The 18,639-nt window shown below is 45.8% G+C and overlaps 1 protein-coding gene across 3 annotated transcripts in view; it reads left to right on the forward strand.

Annotated features, from left to right (window-relative positions):
• Window positions 1–18,639, forward strand: part of RAD17 (RAD17 checkpoint clamp loader component) — a 1,130,765-nt gene that overhangs the window by 883,166 nt on the left and 228,960 nt on the right. The window lies entirely within an intron of this gene.

An 18,639-nucleotide genomic window follows, 5' to 3' on the forward strand; every position in this document is an offset into this window, starting at 1 on the left:
GTTCATGTGCATCACGCTTATGGTTTATGGAACAGTGGCCTGGGAGCTGGGGCTTTGTGGAACTGAAGGAAGCGTGAAAGGGGAGCCGTGCTGCAAGGCTGCCCCTTTTTCTTATGCTCAAGGTGCTCATACTCTGCTGGGGCCAGAACCCGACCCAGGAGTGCCTTTGGGGCAGGAAATGGAGCACTGAAGCAAAGACCCGAAGGCCGGAAGATCTGCGCTGCACAAACTCACATCAAGCCAACTGGTGAGTTTCTAGACAAACAGAAACCCAGTATGCGAGCATTGTATGCTACACCTAAGGATATTTTGTATGGGAGTGGTCACGTGAAAGGAAGGCATATTTTTGAAGGTCTCCGATTAGAATCCTTATAAACCGATGAACATTAAGACTTGTTAACTTATAAAGCAGAGTGAATACTTTGTTACGGAGTGGTCGCATGCAGATGAAAGCGCGTTTTCAAAGGTCTCCAAACGCTGAGCACATATAAAGGCAATTATAAAGACAAATTACAATGCATAACAAACAGAAAAAGGACAACAAAGTTACTTACCTTACCATTTTTACACATTACTGAAGTGCCGAATGGAAAAGAATATTTAAACAATAAGTCGATACCATTTTGAATACCGCACTGAAGGAAAATCTTTTCTTTTGAAGACAATAAGAGAAATTAAGCTTTTTCCATATAACTAAATAGACTGTGTGCTAATTCCTACATTGAAGGAAACTTACGTTGCAAGTTACTTTCAAATATGTCATTTCTACAGAACAATTAATTCTAATTACAAAGAAGCCAATGAATGTACTATAAAGTGAGTGCAACTTTAATAAAACCAGCAAACCCAATGTGCATTATTTCCCAAAGTGAATGAAACTTTGGGAAGTGAACTTTAAAAGGTGAATTTAACTCAACTGCCAATTTCAAACACAACCATTTGTGGTACAAAGACCAGCTAAAAGCAGAGGGTGCAAGTGTGGCACATAACATTAAGTAAACACCCTCATATTAATGCATAATTGAAATTGTGGGGATGGGATCCCTTAGGCTGGAATTGTGCATTTGTCCTGAGGACAGAGCCTCAGGATATTTTGTGTGGGACTGTGTTTTGGAACTTGAGGTAAGGGAACCCAGAGTAGTGGCCAAACCTATATAATTTTTCAGTTTAAGGCAATCTTAAGACTTTTTATAAGACTTGTGTTATTCTTGGGGAAGGGAGCTGAAGGAAAGCTGCAAGCTGAACCGGGCTCCGAACTCTTTACGGAACACTGTTTTGTTGCTTACTGACATCCTTACACATTGTATAAGATTAGTTGTGATGGCAAGTATAGGTTTTGGACACAAATTCCTAAATTGAACTTGTTGACTTTGACTTTCCTTAGTTTTGCTTTGCAAGGGAAATCCCGCCATAGCACAGGGCAAGATATTCATTTTTCCATCCTGAAATTTAAGTTAATAAAAGTGTTTGCTTTGAACTTTGAATCTGTTGTCTGCGTTTTATTCCAAGATGCCCTCACATATCAAAGATCTTTTCCCCCTACTTTCAGTATATATACAATTATGATTTGATGCACCTAGAAACTGAATTACATAGGATACAATTAATTCCAGGATTACATTCAATATTGGTAAGTGGAGCTGTATGACCCCATGCGTTTCACAGTAATACGCTTAAACGATATGTCTACCAAGTACAGTGACTTGGCATGTGATACTGTTAGGCAGAAACCTGTGCAGTTCCCTTAGGGACCACTGCAAAAGATTTAGGACTACAGGTGGTTGGCAGTAAACCGAATTGGTAGCAGTCTGTACCACCCAGATTTACCTGGTAGCTGTGGCTGAGCAGTCAGACTTCTCTCAAGAAGAGTTAGGCAGTATATAGAGTATACACAATAGTTACAGAGATACAGTAGCACAAGCAAACACTGTCCAGAGCTTTGGTGTAAAAGTATATAATTATTTATTTAAAGACACACTTGTAAATTACACTAGCACAAAGAGAGGTAAATAAATTCAACACACAGTCACTATTATATATATACAACCCTGATTACTTATTAGACAAGTCTTAATGACAAACACCACTTATTTTCAGACAGAGGCGAGCGCTTAACATAAGATGGCACTCTAATAAGTTATTAAAAAGGGAGGGAAAAAGGCAGAGTTATGAAAGCACACAAATTTCAATACTTTTCAAACAACCACAGTGAGGCAGGTTAGGCAGAGTCTACTGGAGAGCAAGGAAGTTCAAATGCCAGGCCCACTCTTAGGGAGAGCAAGCGAAATGTGTCCAGGATCACACAGTGGGGTTATGCCCAAAGAGTCTTTGTAAATGGTTCACAAAAAGATTGAGATCAAGTCAGGAAAAGTTAGTTAACAGGTCCCAGGCTAACCCAGGTTAGAAAGTCGAGGATTTACTGTCACCCCGAACGATCTGTTGCAAGGGAAGCCAGACAGGACACAGTACTTGAAAGTGGGAAGAACGCTCCAGCGGGGGCAGTTGTTCCTGGCAGCGGGTGCAAGTCGGTGTTTCGTCCAGAGGAAGAGGAGGTCTCGACATGGATGAAAGCTGAAGGTTGTTGCGCTGCCAGGGAAGAAACCAGCCGCAGAGTTTCCCGGTTACAAGGTGGTACCCTTTTCTTCGCGGTAGTGGTAAACCGTGATATTCCGGTTGCCGGGGTGCTTGGCACGGGCAAGGCGGTCACAAGATGGTCCAGGAAGGCGAAAAGATGGGCAAACTGGTTATCCCCACCAGTCAAAGGAAGAAGACTCTCCGGACTGGAGATCTCCTCTGTCGTCGGGAAAAGTGGTGAGACGGTTCAGCAGGGCTCCACCGGTGGTGTCGTAGTTGCAGGTAGGCTCGGCTTCTCACTCCTCGGATTCTTTAGGTCTTGTGGCGACTTCTGAAGTTCCAGTCCCCAAAGCCCTGCTTTTATGCAGAAAACCCCCATTCATTCAGCCTAGCTGTCACTCAAACATGCTAAGTGGTGAGCCGGGCGGCTCACCACTTGGGCCAATCACACAAGAGTGCGACTTGAGTTGCCGAGGCAACTCAGTCCAGGGCGCCTAAACCCCCTCCCACACCCCCTGTGGTACCCAGACAGAGTGGCACCACTTTTGGAGGCTTCTGTGGAGAAGCCTCCAAAAAGTGGAACAAAGGGCTCGACTTGGGTTGGAGTCACAGAAGCGAACACAAGCGCCATTTTAGAAAGTGGTAGCCTCAAGCAATGGGAAAATCCCATAGGAATACATTTGCGGTCGAATATAAAAAGTAGTATACACTGCCACCAGCCAAAACTCGGTCGGGGCGGACTGGACAGTGCCCCCTCGAACAACAGACCCCGGTGCAATCGAATTGCCCCGACCAGTGCGTCCACAATATGATGGTGTGTACTCGTTCTGTTCTAAATTCAAGACTAGTAAAGCCAATGGAGACTTTACATTCCCTGGGAGACAGTAGTCAGTCCCAGGGTATGGAGTCTGTTTGGGGGTTGCACCTGGGTTACGGCACGGAGGGTGCTGTGTAACCCACATACCAAAAACACATGAAGCCCTATGGGGTAAAGGACTGGACTTGTCATGCTGTAGGAGTCATGGGACCATCAAACAGTCACTGGTGTCCTCCCATTGTTCTGGTACCAACGCCTGATGGCTCTATCCATTTTTGCATGGATGTCCAGCAGCTAAACTGCATGTTAAAGTTCGATGCGTACCCTATGCCACGCATCGAAGATCTGTTGGACCGGGCTAGGTACCTCACTGCGATTGACCTAACCAAAGGTTACTGGAAAATACCCCTGTGGAAGGTGAACCAAAAGAAGACTGCTTTTTCCACCCCTAGCAGCCTATACCAGTTAACCGTCTAACCTTTTGACCTGCACTGGGCCCTAGCGACTTCCCAAAGACTCATGGATAAACTACTGATGCGAGACAGCAAATATGCAGCAGCTTATTTGGATGACATAGTGGTCCATTGTACCATCTGTGACGATCATTTAGAACAGGTACCGGCTACTATACAAACAGGGATATGTATAAACCTGTGGAAAACCACTCTTGCTGCTTTTACACAAAATACCTAGGCTACCCGGTAGGAAATGGGACGTTACGTCCACAGATGTACAAAGTTGAGGCCATCCACTGAATCACTTTTCGTACGACTCCCAAACTTGGGTCTCTCTGGGTTTCGTTGGATACTACAGGAGATTCATCCCCCACTTTGCAACACTGGTGGCCCCGCTGACAGATCTATTGAAGAAAGCATCCACATTGTCAGCATCTGGACGGGAGGCCTGGGAGACGGGCATTCTTTCAACTAAAAAACAGCCTGTCGACTCATGCCGTCCTACATTGCCCATACTTTTCTGAGCCTATTTCTTTGCATACCGATGCATCTGGTATTGGTCTTGGGCCTATGTTGTTCCAAGGTAAAGGGAAATCGGAAAGTCCTGTACTGTTAACGAGCAGAAGTAGCTTTCCCAAGAGGTTCTTTATGCCACCACTGAAATGTAATGCCTCGCGGTCAAGTGGACAGTGGAATCGCAGAGCTACAACCTCCTTGGTTGGCACTTCACCCTAGTGATGAATCATGGTGCCTTGATATGATTGGCCTGGCATAAAGACTCCAATCACCAGGTGCTTTGCTGGTTTCTGTCCTTGCAGCCATTTTCTTTTACTCTGATTCACATTCCTGGATGCACGCTGACACAAGCGGGTTACATGTACACTGCCTTGTACCTGCCCATACTTCAGGACTCAGTGAGGAATGGGTAAGAGAGAGGTCCTGCATCTCTCGGACCTGGGGTATGGAAGTACTGTCAGGGGAAGGCTCAGCAGCTGCCAGGGAGCCGCCACAGCAGAAAGCCGCTGAGTATGTGCAGAACGGCGGCTAGCCACATCGGCATGAAGCCACAGGGACTAAGCGCGATGCTACGGCTGGCAGTAGGGACCCGCTGCAACAGGAGCCACTGAGCCCACCCCGTTCATAATCCTCAGAGGAAAGCCGCCAAGGGGGCCCCCCTCCCACTCCTGAGCTATGGCCCACAGGCTATATCAAATCCCAGATTCTTGAAGGGAGATGAGAGAAAGATCCCCAGTGTACAGATAGGCAGCCAATTCTGGGGCTCAGGACCGTTGAGAAAGGAGGTGGTAGGAATCCTGTTGAACAGATTGGTGAGAATGGAACATATTAAGCCTGGTCGGATGTGGAGGGACGGACCATGCTGGTCTCGGGCAAGATAAGGGGAGCGCATTTCTCGTTTGCTACGGTGTAAGCCCCGAACCAGGGCCAGCTCCGATCTTTTGTGGAATGCTCTAGCAAAAATACTTGTTGAGAGCACGGGCCACCTCATTATCAGGGGGGGGACTTTAATATATGGATGGATAAGGAACTAGATGGGCAGACATTACAGGACATTGTGCAAGACCTGCCCGGGCCAGGACACCGTGAATTCCAGGAGGCCTTAGTGGGTTATGGGATGAGAGCACTTTCATTCCCATGAAAGGGGTTTCACTTTTTACTCACCCCCACATGACACGTACTCCAGGATAGATTATATGTATATATCAAGGCAATTGTGGACATAAGCGATAGGCTCGGAGATCACACCGATTTCGTGGTCTGATCATGACATGGTCCTAGGAGAAGTCTTGTGGGAGGGATTGACACCTAAGGGGATTAAAGGATAGTTCCGGGACTTTTTTTTTATTGTCCCTACGGTTCGGCCATGTGTTTTTAAGCATAAATCGGTAGATCGTAGAAAACTTTCCTATGGACCTTACCCGACTTTTCGTCCATTAACGCACTCGAAATCAGCCGCCATTTTGTGATAATCCTATCATTTCCCCCCATCGACCTGGCTCATCTGCGTTTGCGGCACTAAATCATATCCCCCGCCCCTGAAACAGACTTTATCAAAACATTCATATTCCCCGCCTCTATCCGTGACGTGACTGTGCTGCGTAGGCAAACGCGCCCAGGCGTCTTCTACGCGACTCCACACAGAACCCGGAAACCAACACAGATCAGCTCACAACACAGCGCGCCACAATTCGGAATATGAAACTGTACTTTTAAATCAAACCGCAAGATTGTAAATTTGGTAAAGTACATTTATTTGACATCAAATGTTTAGAGAATATTCAGCGATTTGCATTTTTATTTGCTCTCGATCCAAAATAGTTCGTCTTGAGGCGAGCAATGTTCGTGTGCAGTACACAGGGTGTTGGTTTACGATAAAATAAGCTCTTCGGTCGCACTGATAATCGCATGGTTGTTCCAACAACAAGGCACTAGGCCACCACAGCGGTATGTATGTTGCATCTAGCCATTAGTACCGCGTAAGGGCATACTTGTACTTGGCGATCGTCCCATAAAATGGTCAGGGTGGTAACGTTGTTCACGCGGAGAAGCAACTGGCGGTTGTAAAAGCCATCCGCCGGTGTCTGGTACTCGTGACACAGACAATAATGAAGGATGTACCTGTTTTAAAAACATAAAAAATGAAATTAGTCTCGCCATCAGATCTTTATTAAAATTATTCATTTTATATATTAGGTCGGGAAATTATTTCATAGCTAGGACAGTGCAACTGGGTATTATACGTCATTTCCAGTAACCCACCCCCTCTCCTCCGCCTTTTTCAGAGCCGCCTGAGGGCCAGTGGACCACTTCGTCACTGATATGATATAATATGGCATTTGCAACGCGCCTATACACAAGTGTTTCAAGGCGTGGCGAGGCAGGGAGGGGGTGGGGTAACAAGGAGAAGACAGACAACGATCCTACTAGGCCAGGTGTCATTCAGATCGCGCAAGTGCAGGGGTAGGGGGAAGGTAAAAGTGCAAGGGGAAGGGGAGGGGGGAAGTGGAGTACAAGGTAAGTAGCATAAAATAATAAATACATAGGGCCAGCTGGTGGCGAGTGCAAGGTAAGTGCAGAACAAGTGCTGGGAAGGGGGGGCTGTAGGATACTGAGACAGTCCCCCAGTGCAGGGGTTGACAGGGAGGCAGTGCAGGTGGAGAGTGGAAGGGCCCAGGACCGTGGTCGCAGACAGTGGACCAGTTGTAGCAGGGGAGAGGGAGAGAGAAAGCAGAAGCAAAGAGGAAGGTTTTGAGGTGCTTCCGTAAAAGGAGATGGTTCTCCTCAAGATAGTGCGCGGTACAAAACAATATGCCACATAGAACGAACAAGTACAACTTAACCCGTCTTTAAAGCTACTGTATAGTAATTAAATTGCGGTATAAACTCATCTAAAGAGTTACTTACATTATATTTGCATTTTCCATTGTGTCTGTGCGTAGGGCAGCCCCGAAATACCACTCCTTCTATGCCGACGTTATTTCTTCTAATGAACGAACATTAAATGGCTATAGTTTCTGAAATTTTATTCATTATCGTTTCTTACGTTAATGCACCACACCCCCAAAAAGAAGTCTTTCGGGATGGTCCCGGCCTGTCAAGGTCAAATAACAATAGAACCTTATACTGAGTTGTGGGCCATGCCGGCACCCGAGCAAAAAATCAAAGCAGCTGACCTTCACTTTGAACGAGCACACATTCCTAGTTAGCTACATTCAGTGTAAGGCCATCTCACAGGACTTGAAATTTACACTCCATCTTTGCATTTTGTCTGCGTGCTTTGCAGCCCCAGAGAACCATAAATACGGAGACATTCTATATTTTTTGAAAAATGATTTATATTACTGTTTGGTTTAATTTAATGCGCAAATGAACAAGGTTGGATAGACACATTGCATGTACACTGAGCAATCATTTTTATTTACACAATACATAGCTACACATATTCAATGGGCCTGCAACATGAGGAGACTCGAGAGAACAGACAATCAAATTACAATCATTTAAACCGTGATGTGTATTTCTCAATGAGCTCTGCTTTAGGTGGACATGGAACAGAGGCAATGTTGGGTGGCAATGCAGTTGTCCCATGCACAGGTTTGTTCACAACTCCATGTATGTGCCTATCTAGGACATCAACAATAAGTCTCTCAATAAACTCATATTGCATATCCTCAAACACTGGTTTGATCACCCATTGTTTACTTCTTTTAGTGAAGGCCTTATTGTAGCGAAGCGTCCCTAAAGTTCCGGTCGTCCTACTTTGTTGACGGCCAACATTATGGTTATGTGCCAAGACCGCTAGAAGAGTCCGATTTATCATGCCCTCCATGCCAAAATGCAATCGTTTTGGCCTGTACTTTAGGCACATATTGTGGAACACCTCCAAATCTCCTGTGTGGCAGAATTCCATGAGTCCCCTCAAATCTCTTGTTATAGTTTTATCAAATACAATCTTTTCAATGGCTTTGTGAGTGGGTGATGAAGGAATCAACCACTTCTTCTTCCGTGCCTCCTCTGTGGACAAATGGCCATGTTCACAATTGTGGAAATGTTGGTTTGTGGTCCAGCGGTGAACGTTGCTACAGTGTAGCATTACTGACCGCCATTTTTCCAGTAGAATTTCCAACGACCCTCCACATGTTTTTGAGCTCCACCAAAGATGGTTGCTGATTGACTTGGACCACGGTGAATTACCTTGCATATCTTTTTTTTTACCTGCAGCCAACATTTTTTTATTGATTGTTTTTGCAAGATGCCATACGTCAAATTGGTGATTTATATTTTTGTACTCTTCTCTCATTGTCTTGGCAATTGAAACGTGTCTGTCCGTGGCTATCCGGTCGATCACCATTCCCCGCGATTGTAGTTCTTGCAATGATGCTACAAAGCCAACTTTCTCCATGGCCACTGAGGATGTACTTTGTGACACCTGCACGACCACCGAACTCACAATTTTCTTACTTTCCATGTCCTGAAAGTGGTAGGTGCAGTACTTGGCTGAAAATCCTGGGCTGTCACACTGTCCATCACCGGCTAGCCTGAACCGTTTGCCCGCGAATGTACTTTCAATAGACATTTTTTCCATTCACCAAGCTTCGCTAATGGCTGGAAATAGATAATCAGTTTGGTATTTGTAGAACTGAGTTTTCGCAATGAAATGGATTCCCACAAACTGAAAGAAAGACTCTAACTTTTTAAAACTTGAACCACTAAAAAGTGCGGCCGCTGCACAAAGTAGATTGCCTGCTGGCAATTGCCCCAGCATGGGTTGTGCAGACCATGAGAACGGATGATATTGTGTACAGGTGGCATGTATTTTAAGGTTAGTGCCTCGAATTGCACGAGTCACATTAATCAATGGCTCCCCACATACTTCCCCACCAACCGAATGCCCACATTTCATCTTAATAATAATATCAATCAAACAACTATCGAATACAATGAATTTGGCCTCTTTCCTTATACTGTCACTCTGCATCCCAGCTGGTTCGGCCTGTAACGTTGAGGACATGTCACTCACATTAAAGGTACAATCTCTGATATCGTCTTCCGCTATGTTCAGTGATATTGATGGTGTTTCATTGTCGTCCATTTCATTCTCTTCCATTGCAACATCTGTTCCTTCTCCGGCGATGGGAGAATAAAACAATTTCTTCAACTTTCTTGCGGTCTTAGTTTTTGCGGGTGTGGATTCTGTGAATTGATCTCCGACTACATCCGAACTACTAGGAGGACATTCACTATCAATGGCTGGTGGTGGTATAGCTCCGTTGTCAATCACTTCATATTCTTCCCATTGGCACGATGCATCTCCAGTCTCAAGTCCCTGGCAAAAGGTTTGACAAGCAACATCTCTCGTTCGCTTCACTGTCTGTGTAGATCTAGTTCGTACACCCACTCGCAACTAGAGGACAGATTGGAAAAGGGATGTTCAGTTTAAACACAATTTACAGTATTGAACTATTAACAGTGAAAAACAACATAATATAGTGACCAGGACACTAACCTTCTTTTGCTTTCTTTTCTTTGAAACTTTCTTGCCTCGAACTTCAACATCTGGACGCTGTTGCTCCGACTCGTGTGTGCATGTCTCCACTTCCTCTTGCGCTGCAACGACTATATTTTCATAAGCACATCCATCACGCACTGACGCTCCATCGACTCCCTGAAACATCGAACTTTCATTAGTATGTATAATAATATTGAAAACACAAAATGTACTTGGGGACCAATACCCAGGTACATCTCAATAGCAAAACACGAATGAACGCATTGTGTAGAACATTGAAACGACAATTATTCACGCATTGTTGATCTAGTTAGATGGAACTGTCAAGATCCATACCTCGTGCTCCGCATAGACTTCTATTGATGATATTATTGAAGATGACGCTTCAGCAACTCCCTGAAACACAGTAATTGCATTAGTATGGTTTTCTATTTTGTTAAAAAGAACATAAACTTTGTGCAGGCGTCAACGGCTCATCTAAATAGACCTGCACAAATGATCAGTTGTCTAAAATAAATAATATATATCTAAATATGATTCGATTTGCTCGATCGTTGGAAGTGTCACCACCCAGAGATCTGCATCAACTACTAGGGGTGATGTTCTTGTAGAAGAAGCTCCGTCATCTCCCTGAAACATAGTACTTGCGTTAATAAAGAAGGAAGTATAGCGGATGTAATCACGTCATATGATCTCGCTTGATCGAACTGTCAGTATCCATACCTCGAAATGCATAAGAACATCAAGGGACGCTGTAACTGCGGTGCACACTTCTGCAAGCTGTTGCGCCGACCCGTAACTGCATGCTCCCCCTTTTTCCTGGACTAATGCTCCATCGACTCCCTGAAACATAGGACTTTCATTAGTAATGAACACAATATTGAAAAAAGAAGACACATAGGAGGGCGACGACAGAAGGACATATCAATGGCTAAAAACGAAAGAAACATTGTGTGTAACAATCACGCTACAAGAATGCAAGATCTGATGATCTCCATCGATGAAACTGTCCGGAAACGTACCTCGAGCATCTGAGTGACATCAACGGTTGTCGTCAATGCGTTGGACTCCTCAGCATCTCCCTGAAAGACAGTACTTGCATTATTCTGGATAACAATAATTATAACTGAAAACAAAGACTAGAGGACGAGTACTAGGGTGTACCATTAGGTAAAATAATTACACGATAAATTAAAACTATTGATTTACATGCCTAAAACAAGTCAGTGGCAGAATAGCTAAGTAAGATTACCCGATAGGCGCTTGAAGTGGCTGATGACTGCAATAACGACACGGACGGAGAATCTTCCGCCTTAATATTGAGTGGATACATAAATGGGGAAATTATTGTTAGCTAATGCTACACACTACCGCAAGGCCGAGAGCTAAATCCGTAAACTTGACTCACCAGTGGAGGGATGTGAACGAATAGAGTGGGAATAGCGGTTGAGAGCAATTTTCGCGTCGCTCGCGGTGTTTTCTTCTTTATTAGCAATGATGTGGAGTACATGTCTGAGCTAAAGTGCCTGCTGCAGATGCGGTATCGATCACCCCTCTTGTCCGCAAAGACTTCTAGGACTCTACTTTCAAGCTCAGACGGTGGATATCCGCAATATCGGACCCATTCTCTTATCTGATCTATTGTCTTAGGGAAAACATGCATTATAGTACCTTCAGATTTATTATGGGTCTTCGAAGGGCAACCGCCAATGGAACAGGCAGGCATTGTGGAAAGTTCTGAAAAGTAAAGATCAACAATTCTCTATGAATACCAATGTGTTAAAAAATTAAATGACACATAAAAGGTTCAATGCAAGGTTCGTTTTGGTTCTTGGAACTATACACGTTATTCACATGCAGATAAGTATTTGAATAACTTTAAAAAAATAGAAAAATAATTTGACTAAACTCAGAACATGTGACTAGTTCCTTGCATGTACTGTCTTGAACGAAAAGAAAACATGGATGCAATTTGATGACTACTAGCAAATAGATATAAATTAAAAAATTGGACGCAAAATGATTATGGTACATGGCCTTACCTTGACGAACAAACAGTTAGATGCAGGGATCAGAGTAGTTTCTTGTCGTAGAACAGGGAGCAGTTCACAGGTTGCAAACTGACGAGTTTGCTCGAAGTGGTCACGGAAGTTCACAGAGACGAAGAGCAGATAACCAGCACCTTCACGGGTTGACTAGCAAAGCGCAAAGAAGTTCTCATTAGAAATATGAAGTGGGTTATAAAGAATTCGAAACAGGGGTGTGTTTGTGAATGAATGACGTGTATATGTCGTGGCATTATGCGGTTTGCAGGGGGGCGTCCAGCGTGAGGGGGGATGCTTGGCAGGAGACACAGGGTCTGGAGGGTAGACATGGGAACAACAACCCATGCTCTATAGACCACTTTGAAGTGTACATGGTCTTTGGCACCTCTTGGCCTTTATCGCTCCCTGACAGCTCCACTTGCCAGCGCAAGTACCCCGGTGCGAACTGCCTTTGATAGGGCGGGGGTGGATTGGGGCCGTGGTCGTGCAGACAAGACACAGGAAGACTCGTGAATGGAGACACACTTATGTGGATTGCAGGGGGGCGTCCGGCGTGAGGGGGGATGCTTGGCAGGAGACACAGGGTCTGGAGGTAGACATGGGAACAACAACCCATGCTCTATAGACCACTTTGAAGTGTACATGGTCTTTGGCACCTCTTGGCCTTTATCGCTCCCTGACAGCTCCACTTGCCAGCGCAAGTACCCCGGTGCGAACTGCCTTTGATAGGGCGGGGGGTGGATTGGGGCGGTGGTCGTGCAGACAAGACTCGTTTGCCGCAGGGCCTCACCAAGGAGAGGCCATCTAACTGCATGTAAGAGGCAGGCTGCAGGATCTAGTACTTGGAAGGCAGGGGGGTGAGTTTATAAATACCTCACCCTCCCAGGAGAATATATGGGTGCAGTTCACCCTGGAGACCCTGGATGCCTAGGCAGTTAGTCAGCAGCAGGCTGGCCTGTGGTGGCAAGGCGGCACGGGCCAGAGGGGGTCATCTCTGTACCCGGTGCCCAAAAGGATGATTTATTATGATCAACCATATTGATTATTTACCTATAACCATGTTTTGTATCAATAAAATCCAACGGCCTTTTATTGCCAACGCTTGAACAAAGTGGTGTGGTAAGTATTTTTGGGGGAGGAGGCAAGGCCGGGATGGAGACACACTAGATTCATTTAAAAAAATCAAAACAACCATTGTTAAAATATATGTTGGGTTTTATTTTAGATCTTAATTTCAATTGAACATAAATAATAAACATTACACATTGTAAAGTTCCGGTTGCAGCACATCCAGGGAAAATCCGCGGTATTGTCCACTGTCGCTGGGGAAATGTTGTCTAATGGCAAGTACCGCACAGGCAGGTATTACTCTCCGAACGCGGTGTCCGAGCCTCCCGTGAAGCCACCAAGTGAAGCAACGATAGGCCACCAGCCTGTACCACCGGTGAAAAAGAAAGATGCAAACTGTATTAAAATGACAAAACTTTCTTATCTATGTCGATTCAGGTAAAAATTGTCATTATGCTTTGAAAAAAATTCTATCTAGAAAATGCACAATATGGAACCAATTTACATGCGTTCGAATGATATGTAGATGTAATTTTATATGTGGGAGACGACCATGAAATAGTAGTGGCATCACTAACATCACAACCAGAGTATACTTACTCGTTACTCGGATTACGCGGACGAACAGTGCCGCGAAGTTCGTGCATAAGCACCATCATCATCCTCAACACGGTCCGTGAGAGGCAGGCTTCCCTGAACTCTGGCAGCTCGGTGATGCATTGCGGACTTTGCTCGCCTTCCGAAATGTAGGCCAAGCACCCGGAATTTTCACGGCAGCAGCAGTTCTCCTCCTCAGTTGGCATTAGCGTGCACCGATTGCACGTGCACCAGGTGGAGACGCCGTCCATGCGACATGGTCCAGGCTCTTCATCCGTTGACCGGTCCTCCCAACTGCCGTCCGAATCCCCATCGTTTTCGCGTGCTTGCCTTTCCAGTAGTTCCTCCTCGGTGTACTCGGGCTCGTACATATACGGCATTATTGTAGCCATTGTGTGGTAAAGAAAGTAAAATAATTTACAGAGATGGTACAGGTGTTCACAAGGCCTAGAAGCGGCGAAGGTAGCTGACCAGAGCACAGAAACGAGTCACAGAATACTCAAAGTAACACAGAGAGAGTAATGGAATCGAAAATCTGCTGCTGTGTGTTGTGAAACGGTGTGTTTATACTTATTGAGGAAAGAGGCGTCCTGCCATTTCCATGGCGACACTTCATTAGCTGAGGCGCAGCGATTGTTGACACGAAACGTGCTTTGGCGTTGGGAAATGGGCGGTACGCGTCTGCTGATGTCAGGCTCAGGGGCTGTATTGTGAGATGATCTAAGACCCTGTGTACAGCAAAGGAACATCGCGTGCCTCAAAACGAACTTTTTGGAACGTGAGCAAATAAAAATGCAAATCGCTGAATATTCTCTAAACATTTGATGTCAAATAAATGTACTTTACCAAATTTACAATCTTGCGGTTTGATTTAAAAGTACAGTTTCATATTCCGAATTGTGGCGCGCTGTGTTGTGAGCTGATCTGTGTTGGTTTCCCGGTTCTGTGTGGAGTCGCGTAGAAGACGCCTGGGCGCGTTTGCCTATGCAGCACAGTCACGTCACGGATAGAGGCGGGAATATGAATGTTTTGATAAAGTCTGTTTCAGGGGCGGAGGATATGATTTAGTGCCGCAAACGCAGGTGAGCCAGGTCGATGGGGGGGAAATGATAGGATTATCACAAAATGGCGGCTGATTTCGAGTGCGTTAATGGACGAAAAGGCGGGTAAGGTCCATAGGAAAGTTTTCTACGATCTACCGATTTATGCTTAAAAACACATATCCGAACCGTAGGGACAATAAAAAAAAAGTCCCGGAACTATCCTTTAAGTGGAGGTGCAATTAATCGCCTTGGAAAGACCCTGTATTCCATACCGAACTGGGGGAGGAAATCGGGGAATATTTTAAAACCAATCATACAGGGGAGGTTGTACGGGACATCGTATGGGTGGCGGGTAAGGCTACATAGAGGGGGATTCTTATTAGAGAAGGGGCAAGGAAGAAAAGGGAATGGGCATTGATAGAGCGGGTAGGTTGCGGTTGGATAGAATAGCCCATGAGCTGACCGAAAACCGAGAGGAACATATTGCGGCTGCAAGGGGTAAACGGGAGGAACGCCATCTATTGGAAGAAGGGAAGATACTTCGTAACCTCCAGTACCTGAGGCAAAGGTTTTATGAGAAATGGGACAAAGCAGATGCACTATTGGTGGCTAGGCTGAGGGGCAAAGGGCTGAGAGGTGGGTTAAGGAAATTGAAGGTCAGAGGGGGAGACTGCCTCACCGGGGCATGGGGTCGCAGAAGAATTTGCAACCTTTTATGAGAAATGATATTCCTCAGACGTGGGACGGGGGACCCAACTGGGTACCTTGCAGGGATTCCCTTACCCAAACTCTCTCACACGGAAACAGAGGCGCTAAACGCCCCCATTACGGAACAAGAGGTTAAGAGAGCGGTGGGCAGACTATCTATGGGTAATGCCCCGGCGAAGGATGGTTATTTGGCAGGGTTTTGTCTTTTATCTCTGTTCTTGCACAGTTTATGAAGGAATTGTTCGACATATCAAATACGGGGAAGGCCCTGGAATCCTTCGGAGGGCCCTCATCACAGTAATACACAAAGAGGGAAAAGACCCCTGGGGATGTGCAGCCTACCGCCCGATTTCCCTACTGAACCTAGACGCAAACATTTTCACTCGTTTCCTAGTGACCAGACTGGAGGGTTACATGCCGAATGTAGTCCACCCCGATCAGGTGGGATTTGTTAAGGGGAAGACATGGGCCGGACGCGATGTGCAAGACCCTTCATATGATTCACACAGCCCAGGGCATGGGAGTGGACCCGACCCTTCTATCACTTGATGCCGAGAAGGCTTTTGATAGGGTGGAGTGGAGCTTTCTCTGGGATGTCCTTGAAAAATTTGGTATTGGGGGTTGGGAGGGGGTGTTTGCTTTGGGGTATAATGGTCCTTTATGCGTCTCCCAGGGCAAGTGTTACCTTGAACGGAGAGTACTCCCCATGGTTCCAACTGGGCAGGGGATTGAGGCAGGGCTGCCCGCTATCCCCAATATTGTTTGAACTTTCGCTAGAACCTTTAGCCCAAATGATCAGGGATGACCCAGGAGTGGTGGGGTTTCACTCTGGGGGGTGGAATACAAAATTGCATTATATGCAGATGGATGACATGCTCCTATATGGGAAAGATCCACAGCAATCCGTACCCACATGCTTTCACTGATTTAACAATATGGTACGTGGGCGTGAATTAAAATTAATAGACCTAAATCCATGCTTTTCCCCCTAGACCGAAGGAGAGACAGGGAAGTAGACCGGTTTACGCCACTGGGGATGCAGATAAGTTTGAGCAAAATGAGATACCTGGGCATAAATGTTACGAGAACTTGCTGGGTATTATGAGGCGGATTTCCCCCCCGCTGGTGCAGAAAACAAGGGAGGATTTTACGAAATGGGGAAGTTAAAGATCTCATGGTTAGGGTGTCTTAATGCGATCACAATTGTGGTTCTCCCCTAGGATTCTCTGTGTTCCAAATGCTTCCCATTCATATGCCTAGGGGGTTCTTTGGGGAAATTCGGGGTGCACTTTCAGGGTTCCTCTGGCAGGGGAAAAAGGCAAGGATCCCCAGAGAGACATTGGTTTTACCCAAAGAGAAAGGCGGGGTGGGTCTCCCGGACATAAAGCTGTGTTACCAGGCAGCGCAATTGCGTCTTCTCATCTTCGCTGCAGTCTTTATTTCCCAATGACTCCATTGCTTCACCAACAGCCTTCATTTTCTTTCAAAGTTTCTTTCAACTTAAGTCCTGGTGTAATATTGATATTAATTCCCTTTTTGGGATTGCCCCTTGATAGGCTTTATCATTTTACCATGCATCCTGGAGCAGCATTTTGCCTTCTCTCCTGATTTTCTGCTTCTTTAGCTTATTTTGAGGCATATATCAGCATCCCTTTTGATAGATGATCCCTTTTGGGATTGGCCCGTTGAGGGGCGCTATTATTTTTTCTCCATGATATTTTATCTGTTTCTTTCAATTTTCCCAATGGTTTATTATTTTATTAGCCTCTTGTGAGGCATTTTAGTTAATTGATACACTTAACGACTTTGGGGCTTTAAGGTTTAGCGAAATTGCATCCAAAAATATAAGTTCAGATGAGGGGCTGATGTATCCGACATTAACCTGGGGAAAGGGACAATGGCAATAAAAATGAACAGATCTAGGGCTGACCAGATGGGTAAAGGAAGGATTAACAATCTCTATTGCATAGAGGAGGCAGAGTACTGCCCCATTTGCAACACCAGGGCCTTCCTTGGAAAACGCTCAGGTTTGGGTGGCCAACTCTTTACACATGAAAATGGTACCACCCTTAACAGATTCCAGGTAAGGCCTGTGCTTAAAAAAGCCATAAAGGCAGCGGGATGGGACCCAGCGGAAATTTGGGTCTCACTCATTCAGGATCGGCGCAGCAACATCTGCATGGATGGGGGGAGGGGTTTACAGGAGAAAGCAATAAAAGGGATTGGGGATGGAAATCTGGGGTTTACAAAAAATATATTAGGAAATCTGCAGTTGATTGGGCTGGATAACTTACTGCTGCATCCAGCTAACGTGGGCGAATGGTTATGGGTCCCCAGAAATGGAATCCTGTGGAGGATTCGGAGCCATCCTATTATTGTGGGCACCCTGTGGGATATATGGAAACTGGGTGCGAGAGAGGACATGAAGAGGGTCACCACATGGCCCCCACCACTGGGACCTTATGGGCACTGGGGGTACGGGACAGGATACCTAACCCGGAGAGATTTCAGGAATGGTATGAGGCCGTACTGGAAAGGGTTTGCCAACTCTTGAGGTGGGCGGGGGGTTCAATTTCATCACCATCACTGATCTGGAGAAATCATTGTGAATTGGCAAGCTATCAGTGTTCACATACCTACAACTGAAAGGGGCCCTCACGAGAGAAAAGATACAGAGGGACCTCGCACCCTTTGAATTGCTCCTAGATAAGAGGACAGAAATGCAGGGGTTGATATCATCAATGTATGGGACCCTGCTGGGACGGAGTAGGGGGTCCACGGACAAGTAAGAGGGCGATGGGGGGGATGCGACTTTGGGGAGACTATTGATACTGACCTATGGGATGGATTGTGCAGGGGTGTAGCACAGACATCCGTTTCTTGTCAATGCAAACTTCACTCCATTAAGCTACTCCATAGGTGGCATTATGATCTGGTCTGGCTCTCCAGGATGTTCCCAAATACGAGTCCCGTGTGCTGGAGGAGGTGTTGAAGGATGGCTGATTATTGGCATATGTGGTGGGACTGTCCGAAGATTCTGGTCTTTTGGGATGAGGTCTTAGGTTGGATACGGGACCTAGACGGAATTGCCCGCACAAAATCTCCCCTTATGATTTTGTTTGGATTGGAAGAGGAAGGGGTGGATTACAGGAGGCTCCCCAAAATGGCCAGGTCACTCCTTTTAGCAGCGAGGGCCTGCATAGCTACTAGGTGGAAGATGGAAACTCCCCCCCATGCAAGAGTGAGTTTCTCAGTGTGGCTAGGAACCTGTATGTGATGGAAAGAATAACGGCAGGGCTGCATG

Source organism: Ambystoma mexicanum, chromosome 6p, assembly GCF_040938575.1.
Source record: "Ambystoma mexicanum isolate Mex_15411 chromosome 6p, UKY_AmexF1_1, whole genome shotgun sequence".
Lineage (NCBI taxonomy): Eukaryota > Metazoa > Chordata > Amphibia > Caudata > Ambystomatidae > Ambystoma > Ambystoma mexicanum.